This window comes from Mytilus californianus, unplaced genomic scaffold, assembly GCF_021869535.1.
Source record: "Mytilus californianus isolate M0D057914Y unplaced genomic scaffold, xbMytCali1.0.p SCAF_74, whole genome shotgun sequence".
NCBI classification, from domain to species: Eukaryota; Metazoa; Mollusca; class Bivalvia; order Mytilida; family Mytilidae; genus Mytilus; species Mytilus californianus.
The window spans coordinates 333,078-351,412 of record NW_026262728.1 but is presented as its reverse complement, the minus strand read 5'-3'; the positions used below and the strand labels follow the sequence as shown (position 1 = coordinate 351,412).

The 18,335-nt window shown below is 32.1% G+C and overlaps 1 long non-coding RNA gene across 1 annotated transcript in view; it reads left to right on the top strand.

Moving 5' to 3' along the window:
• The first annotated feature begins 1,478 nt into the window (after positions 1 to 1,478).
• LOC127710363 (uncharacterized) overlaps positions 1,479 to 18,335 on the top strand; it is a 229,198-nt gene continuing 212,341 nt past the window's right edge. Inside the window, exon 1 of the long non-coding RNA XR_007986153.1 lies at positions 1,479 to 1,622. This is a non-coding gene — a long non-coding RNA (uncharacterized LOC127710363). The remainder of the gene's footprint in view (positions 1,623 to 18,335) is intronic.

Sequence of the window (18,335 nt, the reverse complement as noted above, 5' to 3'; positions counted from 1 at the left end):
ATTTTAATGATATTAACAAATTTTGTCGCGGGTGCTATGTCAAGAATGTAGAGTCCATAAACTGTTTTCTCACATGTGTCTCATGCACGAGATGTATACTTTGGCCTTTGTTAGTCTTGTATCATTTTTAATTTTAGTTTCTTGTGTATAATTTGGAGTTTAGTATGGCGTCCATTATCACTGAACTAGTATACATATTTGTTTAGAGGCCAGCTGAAGGACGCCCCCGGGTGCGGGAGTTTCTCGCTGCATTGAAGACCCATTGGTGGCCTTCGGCTGTTGTCTGATCAATTGTCAGTTGTTGTCTCTTTGACACATTCCCCATTTCCATTCTCAATTTTATTTAGTATTTTTAGCTATGTCATAACAACCTGTTACACTTCCTGTATTACATGTACTAGCACTACTTCGCTCTCTCACCTTTTTTGCCCTATCTTTGTCACGGTCTTCTGTTTAAATAGGCTATTTATATTTGAAGACCTATTTTGCATAATCATAATGGACATATTCTGTTGCTGTCCTGATACTCCTGAATATCACGAATATAAACCATGTACATAGTGACGTAATCAATCAATCATACATTATTTCCTGCCAAGTTGAGACAAGTACAAAATGTAAATAACTGTATTATTCTATTCTTATTATAAAAAAATTCGTAAGGGTTTCGCGGAACCCAGTGTCTCGCCTTCTTTTGCTGTTGTCCATGTTTTCAGTGTGATAGGGGAATGCACATAATAGATTTACAGTTAATGAAATAAAACGTTTGAAATGTATGAAAAAAGTTATGCTTGTAAAAAATGAATACAGTATACAATCAAATCTATAGATTTATAAAAGAGTTGAAACATAACTTTATTGAATGAACAAATGATAAAGAAGATAATTTTTACATTGCTTGATGATTTATCCCTTAATTCAGATGACGACGGAACGTAGGATCGCTATGTCTAGCTTTTGCGACAAAAGTCGCAGGCTCAACAAAAATGGGGAAAAAATTATTAAAAATTTTCCTCTAGATACTATCTTTTGATTGTAAGAAGCTTCTGTCCAAGTTTGGTAAAAATCTGGGATGGTTTATGAATCTAATAAATGTTTTAAAAATTTTAACTGCAGACTGTATGTAATGTTAACTGGAAGAAAAATTAAGTCCATTTATAAGTCATGTAAGTAATATACGGAAAAACAGGAAACAAATTTTTACAAAATTTCCTTCTAGATACTAGCTTTTTATCATAAACAAGCTTCTGTCCAAGTTTGGTACAAATCCAGGATATTTTAAGAAAGTAATTAAAAATTTTAAAACTACAGAGTTAATGTAATGTTAACTGGCAGAAAAACTAAGTCAATTTATGAGTAAAATACAGATAAACAGGATTTTCTTTTACAAAATTTACTTCTGGATACTATCTTATGATCATAAACAAGCTTCTGTCCAAGTTTGGTAGAAATCCAGGATATTTTAAGAAAGTTATTATAATTTTAATAAAATGCTCCGCAGGGCGCAGCTTGATACGACCGCAGAGGTCGAACCCTGAACAGTTGGGGCAAGTATGGACACAACATTCAAGCTTGATACAGCTCTGAATTTGGATTGTGATTAAATATTTGACACAGCATAGGTTTCTGACACAGAAAGAATGTGGTCTAAGAACTTAAAAATTTTAAATTGGACATTCACCTATTATGGTCCAATATCCAAAATCTAAATACATGGTTAGATTCAGCATATCAAAGAACCCCAAGAATTCAATTTTTGATGAAATCAAACAAAGTTTAATTTTGGACCCTTTTGACCTCAATGTGGACAAAGTTGATAATGGGGCCCAAAAATCAAAATTCTAAATACATGGTTAGATTCAGCATATCAAAGAACCCCATATATTCAATTTTTGTTGAAATCAAACAAAGTTTAATTTTGGACCCCAATTTGGACCAACTTGAAAACTGGGCCCATTATCAAAAATCTAAATACATGTTTAGATTCAGCATATCGAAGAACCCTAAGAATTCAATTTTTGTTAAAATCAAACTTAGTTTAATTTTGGACCCTTTGGACCTTAATGTAGACCAATTTGAAAACGGAACCAAAAATTAAGAATCTAAATACACGGTTAGATTCGGCATATCAAAGAACCCCAATAATTCAATTTTTGATGAAATCAAACAAAGTTTAATTTTGGACCCTTTGGACCTCAATGTGGACCAATTTAAAAACACGGCCCAAAATCCAATAACTTAATACACGGTTAGATTCAGCATATCAAAGAACCCCAAGAATTCAAGAATAAAACCCCATTGAAATTGGTCAAGAATTAAGCAATTTATACGAAGTATCTTCTTTTGCACAATACTGTGCAATTGAAAATTTCTTGCTATTGCGCAATATTGTGCTATTGGATATTTCTTGCTATTGCCCAATACTGTGCAATTGAAGATTTCTTGCTATTGCGCAATACTGTGCAATTGAAGATTTCTTGCTATTGTGCAATACTGTGCAATTGAAAATTTCTTGCTATTGCACAATACTTATTATATAATAATAAATTCTGACCTGTACGCGTCAATTTTTGTTTTGCGTAGTTTTCACTCGAGTCCGTCAAACCAGAAGTTATTTTGAATTCGCCGCCGATCTACGACACATACGATCACGTGGTTTTTTGCAAGAGATCACGTGTTTGAGAGTCGTTGTTTTGGAAGTGTCTCGAACGAGAAGTCATTGAATATTATATTGATTATTTACGATTTTTAGTGAAAATCTAGGTCATTGTGGGCATTTTTAGAAAGGTAATTCATATTACCTCCGTATTGTCATGGGCATTTTTATATTTTTTGCCTATAAAGAAGTTCCTTGCAAGTGATTTTTTTGCTGTTTCATGAAGGCGCGCGACCTGTAAATACGGACGCGTGGTCTTTGAGATGACCTGGTGTTTGACAATTCTGACTTGTTCAGGTCAGAAAATGTTGTTATGATAATGAATTGTTATTTTCGGGAAATAACTCGTGTTGTCTTAAACAATATTAACATTATTAACCAGTCAGTGCAATTTAAAAAGTAAAATTATTGCTTCGAGCTGAACATCATCACGTGATTTTTCTATTTTTAAACTCAATCACGAATTGATTTTTTAACCTTTCTGATTCTTTTCTCCCTATGAGAAAAACGATCATTGTGAATATTGATATGATGATAATGAAACGAAAATGGGAAAAATTTTAATAAAAGAAAAAGGAAGGGAGGGGTTTAACTAAAGAACCCAAGGGTTTTTTTTTTTATTTTTAAAGTTATAACTTAAGAACAATAAGTGATGCACACACCTGGTCTTCATTTATGATCATGGGACATGATAAAACAAATCAAATGAAATGTAGGGCAAGTCTCCAGGGATCACCCCTATCCCTGTCATTTCTCTATTCCTCTTTATAATGTCAAATTGATTTGAATGAAATATACCAGGCTAGTCTCCAGGTTTACCCCCACCCCCTGCCATTTGCAAATGTTCTTATATTTTGTAAACGGTAGAGATCCCCACCCCTAAACCATATATATTCTTGTATGGGACAATTTAACAAATCAAATGATATGTTGGGGAGGTCCCTGGGGGTCACCCCTACCCCTCCTGTTTGAAAACTTGTAAACGGTCGAGATCCCCACCCCTAAACCATATATTTTCTTGAATAGGACAATAAAACAAATCAAATGAAATATAGGGGAAGTCCCTTGGGGTCACCCCACCCCCTCCTGTGTTAAAACTTTTTAACGGTCGGGATCCCCACCCCTTAACCATGTATATTCTTGTAAGGGTCAATAAGACAAATCAAATGAAATACAGGTGAAGTCCCTGAGGGTCACCCCACCCCCTCATGTTTGAAAACTTGTAAACGGTCGAGATCCCCACCCCTAAACCATATACATTCTTGCACAGGACAATAAAAAAAATCAAATGAAATATAGGGGAAGTCCATTGGGGTCATCCCCATCCCCCTTTTTGAAATGTTCTGGATCACCACCCCTAAAGGTAAACCATATGATATTCCTGTTCGTCATTTCAAGAAGATTTGAATGACATGCAGGGTCAAACCCTAGGCGTCACTTATGCATATCACTTTACTATACAAAACCAATTTGTACTGGAACTTGCCCAATGTCAGGCAACCATGGGAATGACGAATTATGGGAGCTTTGTTTGGGAGACTTCGTAACAGCATCCTGTTACAATTATTTCTTGTTTATTTTAATCTGCTGAGAGACCACCTTTACATATTATATTTATCAGTGTTTGTGCAAACAGAATTGTCTATTCAGTATTATTTTCCTCTCACATGCATCACATCTTATTAATTACATGGATATAGGAAGATGTGATATGAGTGCCAATGAGACAACTCTCCATCCAAGTTACAATTTATAAAAGTAAACCATTATAGGTCAAGGTACGGCCTTCAACACGGAGCATTGGCTCACACCGAACAGCAAGCTATAAAGGGCCTCAAAAAATTACAAGTGTAAAACCATTCAAACAGAAAAACCAACGGTCTAATCTATATAAAAAAAAAAAAAAAATTTTGGCATATTTGTTCTCTTCTGAAATTACACATCTATAATTCCTACCCCAGATGCTTAGCCACATGAAGCATTTACCTCTTATTTGAGACATAGATAGTCTTTGTTTCTACAGAAGTGAGAAGAACATTGGAAGTCAGAATGTTCTGACTTATAAAAGTCTGAATGTTCTGACTTAATAAGGTCAGAAAGACTCAGAATGATCTGAAAATACTGACTTTTTTTAATGTTGAGAGTATTTTAGACTATGAATGCACTTGTCATGCTAGTACCATAAGAAACCCTGACAAGATTTTGTTCCCAAACAACAACTTTTAAAGATATTAAGAATAACAAGTGTACAATGGAACATAAATTACAAAGTTATAAGTGTTGTGAAAAAAGCTATTTAAAAAAAAATCAATAGATAGTTATCTTTCAACTTTTACATGTATTTAAAAAACAGTGAAAATATTATGGATTATATGTACGGCTTCTTGAAGGACAACAAAGTCACCATATTTGGTCTGAATTTGTGTGTTTTTTCTCCTCAAAATTTTTTTAACATTAATAATGTCGGCTTTTTTCTTAACTAATTTTAAACATTCTTAATTATAATTAAATTTCCCCAACATTTTGCTTACAAACTCTTTAATTTCTAAAGTCAAATTGAAAGTTGTCTTCACAGATTCAATGTGTCTGAAAATGTTATATTGAAAAAACAATACTTTTATATCCTCAAATAAAATGAGCATACCATGAGTTTAATGGTCATGCAGATATGCAATCCAGGATGTTAACAATCAGAGTTTAGATTACAGTCATATAGTAATAGGCAGAGTTTTTCTTATATAATCAATAACCAGAGTAAAGATAATTGATTAATAGAGGTTTAGTTTAATATAAGTAATAAACAAAGCTAATTAATACACTTGCAATCACATACATGTAGTTAAATTAGTAAATACAGAATATTCATACAAAATTCAGACAGAAATACTGTAATAGGTCAAGTCATTAGGGACGACATCAAAAGTTCAATGTAGGATAAAAAACTTAATTCACATCACATAGTTTTTTCACTGACCCCCCCCCCCCCACCCCCTCCTCTTAACTTAATTTGGGAAAGATTGATTGACCAATATGGATTTATGTAAAATCGATTTTGGATAAACAAAACTTGCAGCAACTTTAACCCCACCCCCACCCCCAAACTATTTGATTTAAGTCTTTTTATCCTACATTGGTCTTTTGATGGCGTCCCTTAGAATGTGCTGACTTTGTACATGTTGTAGTGATAGTTATGGCACCCATACAACATGTAGGAATCAGTCAAAAGGAGAGAAAAATTCCCTAAATTTGTCACATAGTGACATTTGTGAGTCGGAATAACAAAATATAGACTCATTAATCTCTCCATCTTTTCAAAAATTATGAACCAGATTTTATGCATATCCATATAGTTTTTGACGGACTCTTTTAAGTCAGAACATGATTTGACCTGTTTGAGTCAATTTGCAGAACAAAATTTCTAATCAAAGCTATGTGTTCTTCCTCTTAGCCCCCTTCTGAATCTGCCACTGTTGAGTTTATTAATTGATTTTTCAATACATTATCATTAATATCAAATGGCAATGCCTGACTTAATAATTTCAATAAATTTAGTTTTTAACTGATTTTTTAAAGTCAGAACATGACTTGACCTGTTTAAGTCAATTTGCAGAACAAAATTTCCAATCAAAGCTAGGTGTACTTCCTTTAAGCCCTGCAATGCCCGGCTTAAATATTTCAATAAATTTATTTTAGTTTTGGACTGACTCTTTTAAGTCAGAACATGATTTGACCTGTTTAAAACAAAATACATTTAATATTGAATATACCAAATAAACTTTTTTATAGTCCTCATTATTGTGACTTATGGGGAATTTATTCTCTCTGTCTTTTATCTGGCTTACCTATACATTTTTAAATCAATATGACAATACTAGACTTAAAAGTTGTAATACGTTTAGTAAGTCAGAACATAATGTGACTTGTTTGAGTCAGTTTGCACAACAGTATTTACCTCAATGAAATATTAAAATAATAAATGTTTTGCTCTTAATACATTTAGCTTAAAGTGGATGAGAATATATCTTTTATTAACATAGTCTTATCATAAATAAGTATCTTGTTTTTCCTTGGAAGATTTGAAGTATTGTCATGGTACTAGTAAATGTATCCAATATTGTAATTTGTAAATCTTTTGATATTCAGAAAATTGTATGATCCATTTTTTCTCACCTGGTTTTTCTTTGTATTTTGAAATAATTGAAAGTGATGAGATAAATATATTATGACTTGTTTATGTCAGAGCTCTGACTGAATTATAGGCACTTGTATGGCCTTCAACAACAGAAAAACACATACTGTATAGTAATGTCTATAAAAGCATGTTTACTGTTAACAATTTACCTATTCTATTTATATAGCTTCAATTAAGTATGCATATACATATGAGTTTTTGAATATTTCGGGAAACTATTCAATAAGGTAGACAAATTTAGATACATTGATCAATGTTGATATTGTAAATTCAGAAATTATTGAGAGGTTTTTATTGTGAATAATGCGACTACCATGGCTAAAAATAGAACATGGGGGTAAAATGCAGTTTTTGGCTTATATCTCTGAAACTAAAGCATTTAGAGCAAATCTGATGTAGGTAAAATGTTCATAAGGTCAAGATCTATCTGCCCTGAAATTTTAAGACTCATCAGACAACCCATTGTTGGGTTGCTGCCTAGGAATTGGTAATTTTAAGGAAATTTTGCAGTTTTTGGTTATTATCCTGAATATTATAATAGATAGAGATAAACTGTAAACAGCAAAATTGTTCAGCAAAGTAAGATTTACAAATAAGTCAAACATGTCAAAAATTGTCAATTGACCCCATAAAGAGAAATCGCCCTTTAAAGTCAATTTTTTATACATTTTTTTCTTAATTTTTGTAATCTTTTACAAAGATCTTCTCCTCTGAAACTACTTGGCCAAATCAAACCATAGTTGGCCTAAATCATCCTTAGGGTATTTAGGTAAAAACGTGTATCCAATGACCCCACCCATCAAGCAAGATAGCCGCCTTGGCTAAAAATAGAACATGGTGGTAAAATGCATTTTTTGGCTTATATCTCTGAAACTAAAGCATTAGGAGCAAATCTGACAGGCGGTAAAAATGTTCATCAGGTCAAGATCTATCTGCCCTGAAATTTTAAGACTCATCAGACAACCCATTGTTGGGTTGCTGCCTAGGAATTGGTAATTTTAAGGAAATTTTGCAGTTTTTGGTTATTATCCTGAATATTATAATAGATAGAGATAAACTGTAAACAGCAAAATTGTTCAGCAAAGTAAGATTTACAAATAAGTCAAACATGTCAAAAATTGTCAATTGACCCCATAAAGAGTAATCGCCCTTTAAAGTCAATTTTTTATACATTTTTTTCTTAATTTTTGTAATCTTTTACAAAGATCTTCTCCTCTGAAACTACTTGGCCAAATCAAACCATAGTTGGCCTAAATCATCCTTAGGGTATTTAGGTAAAAACGTGTATCCAATGACCCCACCCATCAAGCAAGATAGCCGCCTTGGCTAAAAATAGAACATGGTGGTAAAATGCATTTTTTGGCTTATATCTCTGAAACTAAAGCATTAGGAGCAAATCTGACAGGCGGTAAAAATGTTCATCAGGTCAAGATCTATCTGCACTGAAATTATCAGATGCATCAGACAACCCATTGTTGGGTTGCTGCCCCTGAATTGGTAATTTTAAGGAAATTTTGCAGTTTTTGGTTATTATCTTGAATATTATAATAGATAGAGATAAAATGTAAACAGCAAAATTGTTCAGCAAAGTAAGATTTACAAATAAGTCAAACATGTCAAAAATTGTCAATTGACCCCATAAAGAGTAATCGCCCTTTAAAGTCAATTTTTTTTCACAATTTTTTCTTAATTTTTGTAATCTTTTACAAAGATCTTCTCCTCTGAAACTACTTGGCCAAATCAAACCATAGTTGGCCTAAATCATCCTTAGGGCATTTAGCTTAAAAAGTGTATCCAATGACCCCACTTATTAAGCAAGATAGCCGCCTTGGCTAAAAATAGAACATGGTGGTAAAATGCATTTTTTGGCTTATATCTCTGAAACTAAAGCATTAAGAGCAAATCTGACAGGCTGTAAAAATGTTCATCAGGTCAAGATCTATCTGCACTGAAATTATCAGATGCATCAGACAACCCCTTGTTGGGTTGCTGCCCCTGAATTGGTAATTTTAAGGAAATTTTGCAGTTTTTGGTTATTATCTTGAATATTATAATAGATAGAGATAAAATGTAAACAGCAAAATTGTTCAGTAAAGTTAGATCTACAAACAAGTCACCATCACCAAAACAGAGAATTTTGTCATTAATTCTTTTCTTGTCTTTAATGTTGTAGAGTGTCCTTTGTTTAATATGCACTGCAGCACATAGACCAAGGTGAATGACACAGGCTCTTTAGAGCCTCTAGTTTTACATAGCAAAGAAGCATACGATTTGAATCATTGTTTTAGAAGTTCAGGTAAAATCTGTTATTTACTTGTAAATTATCAGATGGATAATTTCCTTTAAAATCACATTTATCTTATCCTTATACGCTTGGCGTTCAGCCAGAAGACGATCGCACTCATTCATGAATTTAGGAAAGCACTCTGAAAGCAGACAATTATTTTTTCAGGTGTGGGCAGCATGTTTGTAGATTATCTGAAAGCTCATGTCTTGTTAACCTCATAACTATTTCAAATATTTCAATGAATGTAACTCGAGCTCAAATTTGGTCTAATTTTTAGTTTTCATGTTTTTTTTTCAAGTCATGTCATTTATTTTTCAACCTGGACCGTTGAAATATTGAAGGCCCTACCGTAACCTGTAATTTGTTCACTTATTTGTTTTTCAGTCTATGAATCATCATAAATAAGTGTCGATGCATTGGCAATAAAATCACATCTCCTTGTCCCATAAAAAAAGATAAAAAAATGTGTATATTTTATTTTTTTTATTTAAGGGTCCATCCTGTGATTGCGGTACCTTTTTGGTCACCATTTATGTGTTGCGTCTAAATATGAATTGTAACACTTTATAGTGACTGAACAGGTTGAAAATATCCTCCTCAAGAAAGAGAAAAAGAAGACACATTGGAACAGCACCATACTATTTAACATGCAAGCTAAGCTGCTTATAGATAGATCTATAGGGATAGTAAGGTAAGCTATCAATAGATTAAATAATAATAGGGATATATAACGAACTTTTTCTGTTCAAATTTTTAACGAATTTTAGACAAAACTGTTCAAAAAAGCTAAACAAACTTTATTGAAACAATGACAAGTATTTTAAAAATCACCCAAAAAATCGTGCGTTTCTGCGAAAAAAATTACGTGTGATTTTTGTGAATGAAAGGAAAAGTAGATCCTTATGCGGTGCACTCGCACATGTCAAATGTGAACTGACCCAATAATTTTTTTATCATAACCAGTCCAAGGATACTGACATTATCAAAGAGTACACATCAAAGGAAAAATGTACAAAATTACCAATAATCACAATTATAAGAACTCACATTTTGTTATATGTTTATGTGTATGTAGATTTTCCTAGAATCGCAACAATAAATGAATGCAATAATTTCTGAATTTACAGTACATAAAACAGATTTAAAAATGTTTGCACTTATACAGTAGGTTTCTTCACCTATATTGTATGTATAGTTTTATTAAAACTTCACTGAACAGTGAAATTGATATTGATCTTTTGGTAGCTCGATTCTAAATTCACACATGTTTTATCCCTAAGTGTAAACAACAGTCTAAATTGATGAGGTAAGCATTTTCATTTTAGATCTAGTATAAAAATACATGTGGTCTACACATTATGTATGTGATTCAGGTACATCATGCTGTCAAATTTACTTGATTGTCTGATTATTATAATTATATATTTGTGTAATGAAAAGGTAGCAAATATTAACCATGATTATTCTAAAAGAGATGATGCAGTGTAGCTGTAATAAATTGTAAAAGAAGCCCACATTAAATTGCAGGTGTCAGAAAATAGGTCTGAACTTGAAAGGACAAAATGTACAGAAATGTATTGACATGATTAAAACACAGTCACATAAAATTGAAAATGACCGTATACTGCATAGTATAACTCACGTATTGACACTAAAGAGATTTTAAAAATATATCTATGTTCTTAAGGTTATTCTTCTGTTTCTTTGTTTTTTTTCTGATTTTATTTATCATTTTTATGGTAATTATGTCCCAGATTTAATTTTTATATGGCCACAAACGTTTTTGGGGTCATATAATGTTATGACGTTGTTGGCGTCTGCCAAAGTCATTTGGTTTCCAGACAGTAACTTGAGAATAAGTGTATGGACCTCTATATAATTGTACCACAAGGTTCCATATAGCAAAAAAGGAAGGTTGGGATTGATTTTTTGGGGATTATGGCCCTAGCCGTTTAGGAAAAGGGTGCTTAAAACAATACTTTTCTAATACTTGGTATACATTGCTTATTTCTTGATCAATTTCAATGTGGTTTAATTCAATTTCTTGAATTCTTGGGTTCTTTAATATGCTGAATCTAACCTGGTATTTAGATTTTCGATTTTGGCCCTGTTTTTTAATTGTTCCGTATTGAGGTCCAAAGGGTCCAAAAATAAACTTTGTGTGATTTAAAAAAAATGAACTCTTGGGGTTCTTATATATGCTGAATCTTACCATGTATTTAGACTTTTGATTATGGGACCGGCCTTCAATAAGGTCCAAAGGGGTTCTCTTATATGTTGAATCTAAACTTATATTTAGATTTTTGATTTTGGACCTATTTTTCAAGTTGGTCCAAATCTGGGTCAAATATTAAACTTTGTTTGATTTCAACAAAAATTGAATATATGGGATTCTTAATCCTTGATATGCTGAATCTAACCATGTATTTACATTTTGAATTTTGGGCCCCCTTATCAAATTGGTCCACATTGAGGTCTATAGGGTCCAAAATTTGAAATTGTTTGATCTGTTGATTTCATCAAACATTTAATTCTTGTGGTTCTTTGATATGCTGATTCTAACCATGTATTTAGATTTTGGATATTGGACCATTAAAGGTAAAAGTCCAATTTAAAATTTTTCTGTTCTTTGACCACGTTCATTCTGTGTCAGAAACCTACATGTATGCACTACAAAAGTCTAAAAGTCTGAAAAGACCATTTTTTGTCTTAATTTGCATGAACTTTTACTCGACATTCTCCAAAAGTATGACTTGTGTCTTAATTTTTCTTGACAAATTCTCATTTATATTAAATTTGTATGAAATTTACTCGACATATTCTCGACATTCTGAATATGGTCTTAAAATTTCTTGACAAATTCTTGACATTTGAATACTGTCTTGAAATTTCTCGACATATTCTCGACATTCTTATTTTTTCTCAGTATGGCTTGACATATTCTGAACATTTTGAATCGTGTCTTAAATTTACTTGACAGTTCTGAGTTTTACAAATCATGACCAATATTTATGATATAACTTTAATCTTTATTTCTCTTTATATGATATACTGTTGTTTCAAGTTACACTTCTTTACAACAAAAATAAAATTTGGGTATATAAATATTTTTACAAATGCAAATATGGCTATGAAATCTAAAGTATAAAATAATTCAAATGTGGGTGTGTTGATATAAAACAATTTCAATGTGGGTTTTTAAATAATTACAAATTTTGATTCCTAAATCTTATAAATTAAATGATTCAAACCAATCATACTGTAGACATATTTCATTCTACATTCATAATATTCAATGTTGATATGGTAAATAACTATTATACAAAAATGTGGTTTATATAAATAGCAAATTATGATGATATACAAATCATTCATTTAACAGAAGAAAAATTTGTGTAATGTCATCTGTTGGAATATATTAAGTATTACACATGGACAGGATGATCCCCATTAAATTAAGGTATTCCACACCCCAGAGTACACGCAACTGTCAAATAGAAGTTATTGCTTAACCTGTAATCAGCCATACAACTTATCAGTTGAACGACCATGCCACTACAATTTAAAAAGTTTATTGATAGATGAAAATGAAAATCATCATTTTGATGAAAAAAATTGAATTGAAATGAATTTTCTTCATCAAAATTATGAAGTTAATTATTTTAACATAAAAACAAATTGATTAATTCCCAAAGATTAAAAGAAAATTATTATCTACTCCAGGAATAATAAAAAAAATGTATTTATAATGGGTCCCATCAGAGACATATAATACATGTATTATATGTCTCTGGTCCCATCAATGATTTCTATAGAAATCATTGGTCTAATGAAATGGTTCTCAAACAGACATGCATAATATAGATCTAAACATTTTTTTCTTTTCAGGAAGGAGTTATCACAAATATTTATTTTGATAAAAAATTATAAAATTCAACACTCAAATTTGAATAAAAAATGTTTTTGGGTTGTTCTAAAAAATGAATAAGGTTTTTGAATCAAGATGGGAACAAATTCTTTGACCTAAACGAAAGCCCCCCCTCTTTTTTTAGCCACACAAACCCAAAAGATGAATTGTGGGGTCCAAAAGAGATACAAGACACCTATTTTAGTAAAGCAAATTTGACTGGCAGTTTTGCGAACGGCAAAAATCTAAATGCTGTTTGTCAATACCTTCGACTTATATTTCAAGTGAAAACAATTACTTAAATGTTTAATAAAAATAAATCAAAATTAAACTACATGGGGGATTATTCAGGGTCTTCCAACTTAGTTGCACCAAAAGGGTATCTTACTATACCAAATTAATCCTTGATTCTTCAAAGTTTAGTTTAGCCATAATAAAAAGGAGTATATAACAGCAATAGAATGTCATAAACAGTGCAGAATAAGTCTGTTCACATTTCAGGCGAAATTTATACTGTTGAGATAGTGTCAAGACATATTTAAGACTGTCAAGAATGTGTCGAGACATATTCAGACATTATTTAGAATGTCAAGAATATGTCGAGACATATTCAGACATTATTAAGAATGTCAAGAATATGTCAAGACAGATCGAGACAAATTTAAGACAGTCAAGAATTGGTCGAGACTAATCCAGACTCTTATCAGATGATACAGGAAGTGTCGAGAAATTTTAATACAATGTTCATACTGTCAAGACACTTGTCAAGAAAAATCAAGAACCTTATTAGACAAATTCATACTATGTCAAGAATTTTTAAAAATTATTCAGACAAATTAAGAATGTCGAGTAAAAATTCATGCAAATTCAGACAAAAACTGGTCTTTTCAGACTTTTTGACTTTTGTAGTGATGCTGTGTCAAATATTTAAACACAATTCAAATTCAGAGCTGTATCAAGCTTGAATGTAGTGCCTATAATTGCCCCAACTGTTCAAGTTCGACCCCTGCAGTCGTTTCAAGCTGCGCCCGTGGAGCATTTTATTGAAAATTTTTAAAGATATCAATGAACTTTTCTTTTCTTGTCAGACATACAATTTAAAGCTTATATTTATACTCTATAGGCTTAAGCTTTGCTACTAAAGAATTTTACTCTATGTAGAAGCCCAAGTATTGAAAGCTTTGTATTTTTTCTTGTGAATATATCAAACAGTTATTTTTATTCAAGTTTCATGTTACATTTTGGCATAAATTAAATGTATAGTTCTTTCCGTTGTTAGACATGTTAGAAATTGATTCCCTGTTACCTAGTTTCTTAATCAAGGCTTTGTATGCAATACACATAAAAAATAACATTTTTATGCCTCAAATTGCTAAATTTTGTACAATATTGCATCTTCAGATACCTTATTAAGATTTCAACATTAAAAAACAGAAACAAGAGGTACAATGTATAGTTTTTAAAATTTAACCAGAAATTGAAGTAGAAATGAGATTTTACACTTTTACTTGGCACTTTTCTTTAAATCAGTTTTTGTCGCTTTTCAGTGTAAACTTCTAACCAAATAAATATTTATTACTCAACCAATTTTCAAAAATAAAAGGCCATTTTACTCGTATTAGCTAACAGAATGTTCACAGAAAATTACTGAAAATGGAGAATTTGAAAAAAAATAATTACTATTAAAGTGTTAAGGTAAAAATACACAGTTAGGAGTGTGGTTTCGCATTTTGGCCCCTGTGGATTTTTCAAATATGAAAGTTATTGTACAATAAAATTCATGTTTAGACAGCTTATGACTAATTTAGCATTCAAAGTGGGTTTATATATAAGAACATCAAGATTATTGTCTACATGTTTTATGGGCTATTTTCTGATAGACTGTACATATTTTCATAGCTAGAATAACCAAAGGTCCAGAAATTATTGTAATGTTTACAAACACTATTTTTTCAACCGAACTTTTATACGCAATTTTACAAAAAAATGAAACGAACGACATATGATTTTTATTGGATCCCTTGATAGATATATTTAAACAGTTTCAGAAAAGGTATCACTCCAAGGGAATGAAATTCTAATTTTTGCCAAGTTTTTGGTCAAATATGTGACATCTTTATCCCCTTTTTGCAATATTTTATTGCAAATTTTATAAATGCAGATTGTTGCCATGGATACATCAAAAAAGAAGTTATATTTAACATTTTTAACTCCTTGATATCAAATCTATGGAAGATACTGATTATATACATATGCACATATATGACACAAACAGTAAGCTTAATTTGTAACAAAGCAAGGAAAAGGGGATGGTAAAATTTATGAGGTTAAATTTAAATTTTTTTTCCTAACTGTATATTGATACCTAAGGGGCAAGCTGAAGCCCGCCTCCAGGATGCGGGATTTTTTCGCTGTGTTGAAGACCCTTTGGTGGCCTTGGGCTGTTTTCTACTCCTTGGTCGGGTTGTTGTCTCTTTGACACATTCCCCATTTCCATTCTCAATTTTATCAAAGATCAAGAAATATATAGATGCAATTAGCAAACAACGAAAATAAGTATGAAGCCCCAGGTTTCTTTTATATTCTGAGATTTTTCCCTTTTGATCAGTGATCGTCGATCAGGTTATAGCAAGGATACACCAGAAATGGTAAATATTAGTTTTGAGCTTTGATTTCTTCTGACAGGTCGAGTTTATTAGCATCTTTAGATAGGTCATCTCTCGGAAGTTCACCAAAAAGGAAGAGCACTTCATAAAAAATAAAATTGTTGAGCCAAGAACTTGGTGTTGACAAGAAGCGGAAATCATTTGTAGCAGCAAAGGACAAATAGCATGAATATAAACTGAATAGAGGATTTTGAAGTCTATGATGTGTTGATTTCTTTTAGTAATCTACAAAAATCTCAAATTTACAATTGCACTACCAAAATTTTTTTTTTGGGGGGGGGGGGGGGGGGGGGGGGGGATGCAAACAACAATTCAATAAATCATCAATTATTTAGTTTTCATCTTTTTATTAACTTTAAAACTTCGCACAGGCTCACAGTGAAGAAAATATAGGTCATGATGATCTCCCAGGTTCATATAAGCTATCATAGAAAAACATTGCAAAATTAGATTCTTCAGTTTAAAGTTGGTTTTTTTGTGATGTATTAGTTTGTGATTAGGTCAGTTTATGGGGAACCACTAGTGGTAGGTCAATGATATTTGGTATGCAGTTGTATAAGCATAGGCATATCTCATTTCCATGGAGATTATTTGGGCCTGCCCCCTCAGTCACGGTCTATTGACTTTGAAACTTTTGGTTAGTTTACATGTATTAGTTTGTGAATAGGTTAGTTTAAGATGAACCACTTATGTTAAGTCAATGATATTTGGTATGCACATGTTTTGGCATTTGCAAGTTTCATTTCCATGGAGATTATATAACCCCACACCCTCATTATGATTCATTGATTCTCAAACTTGTACATAGTTTGCAAGTTAATGTTTGTGTTTAGGTTTGTTTAAAAGGAACGACTTATGAGGTTTTAGTGGTATTTGGTATGCAGTTGTATTGCATTGGCACATCCCATTTCCATGGAGATTGTTTAGCCCTGTAACTTCAGTCATGGTTCATTGACTTTGAATATTTGCATAACTTACATTGCTATTTTAATTTCAACATTTGCATTGTCAAGGTAACAAGTAGGCGAGACATATCTCTGTGTTAACAGTTATTTTGTTGTTGGTTTCTATCGCATCGGTGTATATTCTACATATCTTTTTATTAGGGCCACGCCTAGTGGCGGGTCGCCCTAAAGTGATCAGTCTGTCCATCTGCCGTCTGTCCGTCCGTCCGTCCGTAACAAATTGTGTCCGCTCTATATCTAGAGAACCGCTATAATTTCATACTTTATAAAGAAACGATGTACGTGAAGTAGAAAAGCCTGTCAAAATTGTTGTTGGTAATAGACATTCCTGTTCATTAGGTTCTACTGTATAAAGATTGAATTTGTCTGTACTTGAGGTACAAATGATGTGTACTTCATGTAGACAAAGCGTGTCCAAAGTTTTGATGGTAATACATTAATATTCATTATACTTGTGTGTATGTAGATTGAATTGGTCTTTACTTGAGGTTCAGTTGATGTGTACCGCAAGTAAACAAAGCCTGTCGAAAGTTTTGATGGTAATATTTTCATCCGAATTGAGTGTATTTATATTGAATTGGTCTGTACTCTAGGTATAGTTGATGATCTTATGTGTATTTCAAGTAGACAAAGCCTTTTGAAAGTTTTAATGGTAACACACATTCGTATTCATCAGAGTTGGTTGTATGTAGATTCAATCAGTCTGTACTTGTGTATGTCGAGTAGACAAAGCCTGTCGAATGTTTCGATTGTGATACACATTAATGTTCCTTAGGTTTTGGTTTATGTAAGTGTAGTTGATCTATACTTGAGATTCAGTTGATTATAGGGTGTATGTAGATTCCATCGATCTTTACTTGAAGTGCAGTTGATTTGTACATCAAGTAGACAAAGCCTGTCCAAATTCTTGATTGTAATACATTTATATTCATTATATTTGGGTGTATATAGATTGAATTGGTCTGTACTTGAGGTGCAGTAATTGTTGATGTGTACCTCAAGTAGACATATTTGTGTTCGAGCATATTGTTTTTCTTAAATTGTTTAACATTTCATACCGATATAACATGTTACTTTTATTATTCTTCCCTTAGTTTATTTAGTTTGTATTTACATTGTATCATAGGTCAAATTTATTTGTTCAGTGTATGTTCACTGGTGTTAATATGTCCTTTGATTGAGTTAAAGGAGATGTGACATGATTTTTTTGTTTGTTTTTTTTTTTTGAAATAAATATTTATTTATACATAATTACCCCCCAAAAAACATCGAAAGCAATATAATTATCGTTTAAATGGATAAAATATGAATTTAAATGTATCGATCTGTCGACATACTAATTATGCATATTTCAATCCCGGAAGTCACTCAGAACGAGGCTGTGACGTCAGTGGTTTCATCAATCATATTTGACTGACGGGTGTATAGGCATAATTAGCTCATTTCATTTTCGAATATCTTCCAACAAAACCCATGACAGTGATTAAAAATGGTTCTGTGTGCTGCCAGTGGATGCAACAATAGGCATAAGAAGGACAATTTAATTAGTTTTTTTCCGTTTTCCGAGTAACCCGCAAACCAGGAAGGCGTGGACACACTATTGTAAGAGATGGGACTTCCTACCAAGCACTGGTCATAGACTTTGTTCCGCCCACTTTACAA